Source organism: Cupressus sempervirens, chromosome 5, assembly GCF_028749045.1.
Source record: "Cupressus sempervirens isolate cs-2001-9-10 chromosome 5, ASM2874904v1, whole genome shotgun sequence".
NCBI lineage: Eukaryota > Viridiplantae > Streptophyta > Pinopsida > Cupressales > Cupressaceae > Cupressus > Cupressus sempervirens.
This window is the reverse complement of record NC_143122.1, coordinates 583,391,046-583,400,908: the sequence shown is the minus strand read 5'-3', so window position 1 is coordinate 583,400,908 and position 9,863 is coordinate 583,391,046. Positions and strand designations below refer to the sequence as shown.

The window sequence follows — 9,863 nt, the reverse complement described above, 5'->3', positions numbered from 1 at the left end:
CCTTTTTGGAATCTTACATTGAAATCAAATGTAGATTCATTAGGGTTTTTCTTGATGTTATTGAACTTATTCAACATGATCCTTGCATTGGTATTATCTCCATACTACTCTTTAAATAATTTCTTCGAGTCACTCCATGAGGTGATACTATCATCAGGGAACCTTCTGAACCAATCCCTTGTATCCTTAGTTAGTGAATGCACAAACAATTTCATTACCACATCTTCATGGTCAACTTCATAGTCATTTAGCATATCTATGAAAATTCTCAAATGTTCTTCAGCAGTAACAGCATTATTCCCAGAGAATTTCACAACTTTATCTCTCAAATCAAAAGATATGGGATGTGAGGCACCAAGGATACCTAAAAATGATATTTGTCTATACTTTTCCATGTATACAAGTTTCTTCTAAAAATTGGCAACATTTGAGGTACTTGCTACATTGGCTTGGTTAGGAATAACATATGGAACTTGTTGAGGCCAGATAGAAGGGACTAGGGTGTTAATGGTGGATAATGAGGTAGGGGTAGATTGAGATATTCCTTGAGTTGAGATTATTGAAACACTAGCCAGTGCAAGATTTGTAGATGGGATAGAAAAATTTGGCCATGAAGCTAATGCTGAATTAGATTTTATGAATTGGATTTTTCTCCTAGTTTCTGTGGCTTGAGCTTCATTCTCCACCTTCTCAAGTTCTTTTGCAAGATCTTTCGTCTCCTTTCTAGCTTTTTCCAAATCTAGATCTAATTTTGACATGGGAGGGTTTACAAATTTTCTTGGTAGAGCTTGAGGTTAATTTATTTGGATTCCTATGGCTTTGTCTTTCCCTTTATCTGTAGCTTTTATAGTGGGTTCTACAGGGTCTTCTTGAACAGGTTTATAGGTTTGGACTTGGGTAATAACAAGCTCTTGTCTTTGGATTAAGAGATTTTCTTGTTCTTGAACCTTAGATCTCAAAGTATCTACATCTCCAAACAAATTAGCATGAAGGACTGTAGTCCTCTCTTCTAATTTCTTATTTTGTTCTTTTAAAGTAGCCATCCTTCTAAGTAGAGTATCTATTTCTACTATAGCTTTCAAGGTGGCTTGCTCCCTTTCTTTTTCCAAATGAATACACTTAGCTTCTTCCTCAGCAACCCATTTCTTTGGAACTCCTATCTCAGATTACACTTCTTTAGGGTCTGCAAAACTAACCTCTGAATTAGTAGGATCATCTAGATCTATAAGATTGGGCTCCATGTATGGGGCTACTCTGGGGTTAAAAAGATCATCATGTGAACTCCTAAATCCTAGCATATGGTTCATATATGCTATGAGATTTAGCCTTGGTGAAGCATTTCCTACTGGAGACATATTTTTGTCTTGAAAAATTCTCTCATCTGGTAATGGGGTACTAAAAACTCCTCCTAATAGTCTTGTAGTTTCTAATTCATAGCTAAGTGAAGAAGATTCTCTCCCTACCATTGGTTGGTATTGGGAATTGACTGATGCATTACTCCTCAATTTATAGGTAGGTTTTGGGTCTATCCTTTTCTTATTTAGGTTCTGTTGGTGTTTGAAAATGTTACCCATTTCCAATTACCCTGATGAGAATATGACACATCTAGGGGCAGCTAACTCCCATTATCAACACATCCATTCAGACACCAGGCCAACTATAAGGCATGACCCTTCTTCTACTTCAGGCTCTGCAAAACCTAGTCGGGTAGACTTATAGATTTTTTATATGGTACCAGCTGTCAAAGCATACACTAAATCTATTATGAAGCAGATAAAAAACCCCTAAATCTTCTACACTCAACCAGGAATCATAAACATGAAATAGCTAAGAACATAACTCGTGAAACTGGCAAGCTAAGTGCGGGTTAACAATGAATAGCTTTCAACATAAAAGGGAAAATTGATTTAATATGTTGATATCAGCAAGACCCAAGTATGAACAACAGAACTTAATGATCCTATCTCCAACCAGTGCCTTATCTATTGGGCAATTAAATGGATCATAACCATACATCTCCTGGAAACCTCAAACGTATCTCTACATTAAGATCCCTGATCTATCTTTCACCTTGTGAATAGACATCTGCTACAGAATGAATCTCATACTCAGAAAGTCCTATCATGAAATCTGCAAACCCTGTGACAAATATCAAGCAATTACATGGTTCTTTGTTCCATAAGAAAGACATTTTAACCACATACATTTCAAAATGTAATGCAACCTAATTCATGCTCTTTGATCACAAATTAGAAGAAATAACAGAGCCATAATCAGGAGACAAGATTCAAACTGAACTTCAAACTTTTGCTGCACTTTATTTGTTTTCCTTGAAATCAAATACATGAAATGTACAGAAAATAACTCATAGATCACCCAACAGAAAAGAACTATCTGCAAAACTTAAAATGCTGTTCAATACAAGAAGAAAAGCTGAAGAATGGTTTCTCAGTGCCCAAACTGGAACCCTTACAAAGTATCAGAGAAAGAAAGATATAGACAAGAAAGAAATCCCGGATCTGATCTTTACTTGACAAGTGTCCACTTGAAAATCAATCTTCTAGCAACTGAAAACTTCTTCCTTCCTTCTCCCATCTTGATCTGATTTTGTTTCATCATTTTTTGCAACTGATTTGCAAATGTCTGTTTCTGAATGATGAAATTTGCTGAGTCACCAAAATATCTGATTTACCCACTGAAATGCTGGTGAAATTTTGTTTTTTACTGAATGAATTCACTCAAATTCCAACCCAAACTACATTTCAACTATCTTTTTACTGATATTCAGGTCATTACCTTGACAAAAAATCAAACTGAACTTCCTGGTCTGAATATAGTTGCAATTCAAGTACCTGATAGAAAACCTCATGTAGCTCAAACTGACTGATACCTGTGCAAAAACTAACTCCAGAATCGGAAAATTCATCTTCTCATGATTCCGGCAATATATGATAAGGCATATTTTGGTTACCGGAAGCGCCTGAAACTGCCATTTGAAAAATAGTCCTCTGGTAGAGACATCAAGTTTGCATATCTTTGAATTTAAAATCCAAAAAATTTATAATAATCTAATGTCTTAACATTAGAATTAAAAGCCTGCTTGATTTTAAAAACTAACGTCAATTTTCAACAAAAATAATAATAAAATATTATTATTTTTAACTCTGCACATTTTCCTGACCCTTTGAATCCGTGGTCAACCTTGGTTTGACCGGTGCCACATGTCACTTGCTGATTGGTCTGCCTAATTTGCCCCATCCGCCACGTGTCGTCTTCTTGCTAACTCACTATGTTAATTCTCACGCATCTTTTGCTTGGCGAGTTAGCGACGACCCTCCGATTTGGACACGTGTCGTCATCTCCTTGCATCCAAGTTTTGGGCGCCAACTCATCATTATTGCATGCTCGTTCAAAATATCTCCATTTGCGCACCAACTGGCAGTCCACGGCGGGCCCCTCCCCTCGACCTCGTGCCTTCAAAAGGCTCCTGCCTCAATTCACATCTTATTACGTGTGTTTGGGTATTTAAATACATAAAACATACCCACGTTTTATCAATGTGGGATAATTGTTTTTATTGCTCATCGCCTTTTGTTTGACTGTGGTTGGAAACGGCTTGCTGTTCTTTTAAAATTTATTGGAACCTACAGCTCCTTTGTCAAGTTTTCCTCTGTATTGTATGTCATTAATAATAAGAGTGGGTAATATTGTGACATCACCACGAGATCCATGTCCAACCTGTTTATCTTTCTCAGCTTTCAAAATAGAGTTTTCAGTATCGGCAATGGGATCCCCCATGCACTTTTCTACCTTCTTCCTGTCCAGACCAAGAGATTCGATGACACTATCTGCACATTCTTTGTTATATTTTTTTTCCTTCATTGGACACATGATGCGGAAATTAGTAACGTAATCCCACCAAACCCATGGTCTGCTATCCTCTTTAGCAACAGTAAAAACACACAATTGTCTCAAATTTTTAGTCACCACATCTTTCCCATCATACCCCCGATTGAAGTCTTGTTCTGGATCAGGTGAACAGGATCTTCCGTTATTAATGCATTGAGCTTTGCATTGCTTGCTCACTACAAAGGCTTGAGGGCAGTACCACGTGATATAGTGAGGAGTAAATTGTGTGTACCCATTTTTCTTAAGAATTTGAGCAGCTCCTTTGAAATTCTTTAAAAACTCCATCTGCATATCACACTTCAATCCACATTCATCATTGCTATTTGTCCACAACTCATACTCCACACGTTCATCTGTGTGTGGAACAGACTCTCTCCAGTCCAAATTAATATTGACCATATTCCTCTTACTAATAGCATCTTTCAGTTTGTCACCTAAATTCTTCTCAATGAGTGGAGAGGGAATAGTGATATTCTGTTCATAAGCTGAACCACCTTCACCAGGCAAATCCATAGTTATCAAAGATTCATCCTTGTCATCAGCCACAAGGACAGCTGCTGCCCCAGCATTCTGAGCATTCCAGACTTTCAAAGCAAAATAGCAATTTTACCATGCTGCAAATTTTTAGCCCATGACGAATCTCCAGTCAAAAGATTTTAATTGTCGAACATCCATACTTTAAAAATCCTGCAAGCAAACAATGTTAAAAAACATAAACTGGGCTCGGATTCGGCATCATAAACTAGGTTATTGATCACTTGGGCTTCTAAAAACTGGGATATAGGTTCTTTGCCATGAGGAGAATGGAATTCTATAGTTTGGGCTCTTGACGAATCACAGGGCACATTTGGCAAATTTCCGAAAACAGGCACTTGGAAATTTTGACTAAGGAATGTGTCAAAAAGTAATTTTTTGGCAAATGTGCGGACATATGAAACTATGCAAATGGATTTATCATGACTTGGGAACTGGCATACTTGAAGGATTTTTAGGAGACAACACAATGATATAATCCATTTAGGCTCACCAATCACGGGATGAGAGTTATAACGTGCCGAACAAGGATGTGAATCAATCTGGATGCCTTAGCCGTAACCAAACAATGCACACTGGGTTTTTGATCATGCTAGCAAACTGATCAAATGGATTCAACATGATCTCAAAATTTGAACATATGAAGTATCTAACCCCTAGAACATAGTGCAAAAATAATTTCCTCATTTGGATCAACTGGGTCAAAGATATCATTGGTCGAACAGGGCTTCCCAGAACTGTGAACAACTACACAAATGTACAAAACAGTAACCGACCAACTTTGAGGGGTTCGAAACCTAGTCAAACGAATTTGAAAAGACTTGAAAGCTGAAACATAGGTTCTTTGTTATGGAAACTAAACACTCCCAAAGTGGCGGGTCATGACACATTCCTGGGTAAAAGATATTCAAATGCAAATTGGGCCTCTGGTCGCTATTTGACACTTACTAGCTTAAAATGGCACTTCACAGAATGATTCGAGATGGAAAAATAACATTGTGGATCACAGGAATATGTCAAATGAAAGGTGTTAAGCCACTCAAACACCATCTAGGCCTCAAACTGACAATTGGCTACATATGCATAAAAGGCACTTTAGGGCATGATTTTCTCAAAATTTTCTAAATGTGACTGAAAATAGACCATGCAATTTTCAGTCCCAACAGGTTCTTCCTACCACCTTGGGATAAATTAGTATACATTGGTACATCAGGATTGTCTCTCATGCAAGCTCTTGTGTTCTTTCTCTTGTCAGCCACATTCACCTTTTGTTGAAGCAAGCACTAGCTTCAAAACCTTGACTGAGCCACCACCCTATTCTTGGGAAAATACACAATGACAATTATTCCTAACTCCAATGATAAAACACACAAATAGAAATAGAAATATCTAACACAGATAGACCAATCACTGAGATTATAAGATTGCAACTCTTTCTTGTTAGATAAGACACTTGGATAGGCTAGATATGTCAGTGCATCCCCGTGGCATTTGGGTTTTTCTTCTTTCTTTTCTAAATTCTCAAAGTTTGTCACTAGACACCCTCTTAAAATCCATGAGCAGTACTAAATAGTCTGACACACATGTACACAGTAGGGCTTAAGAAAACTACAGTTCTTTTCATACAAATGTTGGACAACTCCCTAGTAGAGTCATCATTTTGTTGGATGTTTTAAAACTATTGAATCAACAAAATGCTCAATACCAAAATGATATCACTCACACAATCTAAGGATTAGCCAATTCCTGTTAACAATTATATTGCAAACCATTTGGACCCAACTTCAACAAAACCAAGGGTGGTTTTCTACTCTTTAGGCTTTGCTAAACCAAAGCGCGTATACCTAGGGATGATTCTAATGCAAACTATGGTATGAAATTATCTTAGTTTCATTTTGATTCTCATCTTTTACCCTCATGCACATACACAGTTTATCAATTTTCCCTAAAAGCTTCTCAAATCTATATGCATCCCTTATAAGCAAATATGGTTATAATTCTCCTATAGTTTACAAGTATTCCTATAATTAGTGGCTATCTAAGACTCAGAAAACTATATGCAAATTAGTGGAAACTAGCATCCATATTGCGGGTAAGCACTAACCCTGAATCTTATTCAAATCTACGACGATAAAAAATCTTCTAAGATTGTGTACTTAGTCAGCTAGATGGACCAATGAAGTGCAACCTTTGTATTCCAACTCACCTAACAATTTACCACAAATGACAAGGTGTTATTACCCTCTAAGAAAGGTGGTCCCTTGATGTCACTATGTGCCACACATCACGAAGGGGGTTGCTCGTATTGCTTAAAAATCATGCATTTTCATATTGCGTGCAAGCGCCAGCTCTTGATGCTTGCTAAATCAACAATCAAAAAATCTAAACTGCAAAGTATTAATATCATTAAAAGGCCAACCAATGACATTGTAGGAATTTCAAAACATGCACAGGGAACATTGACAACTTTGCAAAAGGTTTGACTACTTCTGACAACTTAAGAACTTTTGGGACACACTGAGGTTTGAACGTCAGTAGGGGCTACGTGTAAAAAAGTCACTTTCCCACAATATTTAAAGACCTTGCAGCTCCACATTGCAGGCAAGCCTCAACCCTCGATCTCAAAAGGATCTACAATGCTCGAAAGAAATTGCAACTTGGACTTTTTTCAAATAAAATAATGTAATTAAGGAAATATTTATAAGGTTTATTAAAAAGATGAATAAAGGTATCTTTTCATGGATAAACCTTAGCATAAGAATGTCCCATCAAAATGTACTTGAAATATTACTTTATAAGGTTTTCAAAGGCTAGGGAAAAACAAGACAAGGCATGAGGGTTTCTATGGTGAATTTCTTGCCAAGGGTTTCGACCTAATTCCCAAAATTTAAGGGCACACATTTAAGGTTTTTCACTACTAAATATAACAAACCAAGGGTAGTAAAACCAATCTAAGTCAAGAAATCATATCTTCATTCAATGTGACTTTGCTAGGGAGGTGTGGAGTTCTCTTAATCAAGATATGGAGATTCTCTGGTGCTGGACGAATAACCTTATCGAATTTTTCAGTCATTTTAAAAGCCTTTGTAAAATTGCTGGTCAACAAGATAATTATGCCTGGTTTTTGCCTCACTTCTGCTGGAGCATCTGGAAGGAATGGAACAACAGAATTTTCAGTGACAGAGAGGAGCCAACAATAATTTTGGGAAGGAAGATTTGGAAAAGCATAAAAGAAAACCTTCAAGTGATGAAGGAGGGGGAAGTTGATATAGGGGACAGGAAGATGGTTAAAGAAAAAGATAGGAATCCCAAAAGACAGGATGCCAGATGGATTCTACCCCCGGAAGGGTGGTCAAAAGCCAACTTTGATGGTGCTTCTAAGGGCAACCCAGGCCCCTCTAGAAGTGGTGGAATTATAAGAAATAATTTTGGGAGGGGATTACGGCCTTTGTTGCCCCGCTTGGTATCTAGACCAACCATTTGGCCAAAGCTAGGACTATGTGTAGTGTGGTAAAGTTGGCTTTTGAAGCTAGCGTATCCAAACTTTGGCTTGAAGGGGACTCCAAAAACATAATTAACAACATTAATGGAATCCCCCCCCCCTCCTGGTTGATTGCAAATATAATTGATGAGACACGTGCTACCCTCACAAAATTTGAGAAGGTCCACGTCACTCATGTGTTTAGAGAGGCAAACCCAGTTGCTAACTGGTTCGCTAACAAAGGGGTGGGAGCAGACAAAGAGATGACCTGGCATTCTAAAAAAGATTTTTTGATGGAGGCTAAGTCACTAATTGAGCTAGAGAAAATCCATGGAAGTATGGGTCAATTGAACTATTATCATGTTTAATAAAGAAAGATCAGATGTTGGTACAAGCCATAATAAGTTTCTTGGTTGTCGTAATCTCAAGGGATTTCATCCATCATTTTGACACATTTGGAGGATCGTTATCATTTGCACTTGCTATTATTTCAGAGAGGCGAAGGATTATGAACCCAATAATAGAAACAGAGCCAAAATCTTAGCTAGAAAAAATTTGCAGAGATTGGGGCTCATGAGAATAGTTGAAGAAAAAATGGATGGCATGACTAGAGAACAGAGTAGAAAGGAACCAGTGGGTGAAGTGGAGAAGTGGAAGAATATGGGCAAAGTCTAGAAAAAATTGGAAAAGGGCAAGGTTGCGAATTTTTTCGAGAAACTCCATTGTTTTGACCTTGAGGTCACCAATAGCATGGTGAACTCGTGGAACAATGGCAAGGTCAAGGTGAATGGGGTTTCTTTCCAAATCACAGAGGAGGTGGTTGCAGAGATCACTGGTATCCCTATGGAGGGTTTTAAATTCTACAGGGACAAGAAATTTTTGTCCAATGCAGTCAAGGAGTTCGTGAAAAATTTTGAAGAGATGAACAAGTTGGAAAAGAAAGAGTCTTTCTATGTGACGGAGACTATAAAGAAGTTCTAGAGGTATGTTTTATATGCCCTAATTGATTATGTTACCCTAAACCCTAGTTTTGATCGGGTCAGAACTCACCATTTTGTCATTTTAAATCATTTTCACCGTAAGAGTAGAATTTCCATTCCCTTTTACCTTCTCATTTCTATGAACAAGGCTATCTCTAGTTTGAAGAAGAAAGCCACTGTTAACCCTACTTTGCATGAGGGTTTATTGCTCCTCATCCATGAGCATTTCAGAGCTCATTCTATATGTAAAAACCTTCCTCAAGTTGAGGATGTTGATAATGATAGCTCCAACTCTTCTTCAGACTCTGATGACATTGAGAGCATTAGCTCAGAGGAGGAGAATGTTACCTCACGAAAGAAGAATAAAGGTCAAGGCAGGAAATAGTCCACAGCTACAACTCCCAGTAGGAAAAGCCCTAGGGATCATAGCCAAGATTAAGAAAAAGAGAGTTATGCTGAGGAGGAGGAGGAAATGTATACGAAAGATTTTGACAATGAGTCAGAGGAGGAGGAGGAAATGGATACCAAAGATTCTGACTATGAGTCAGAGGAGGAGTTGGAAGAGGAGAAACCTGGGAAAAAATGAAAGAGGGAGGTACTGAGAGTTGAGGAGACTAGAAATTAGAGGATGGATGTTATTCCTCTTCCCCTCTCCCCTTTCCAGTCTCAGCCTCCTTCAGAGGAAAAAGTGAATATCATCACTGGTAAGAACGAGGGGGAAGTGCAGGTCAATAATAGAAGAAAGGCCTGGAAAAATTTCAATGTGAGGACTACTACTATGGGGACTTTTAGGGAAGTTATGAACCCTCAGATCTTGGTGGACAATCTGGAGGAGCCTAGGCTCAATGAGCTCATAGACCTAGCTATCCTAGCCATTTCGGACAACACAAGGGAGACTGGAATGAACCTTTTGAATAATTCTCATAGTAGTATGATTGACAACTTCAGATCAATCAAAT

At 37.9% G+C, this 9,863-nt stretch overlaps 1 pseudogene; it reads right to left on the bottom strand.

Moving 5' to 3' along the window:
- Positions 1–3,627: 3,627 nt before the first annotated feature.
- On the bottom strand, positions 3,628–4,509 carry LOC149557275 (vacuolar-sorting receptor 1 pseudogene; annotated as a pseudogene).
- Positions 4,510–9,863: the final 5,354 nt, after the last annotated feature.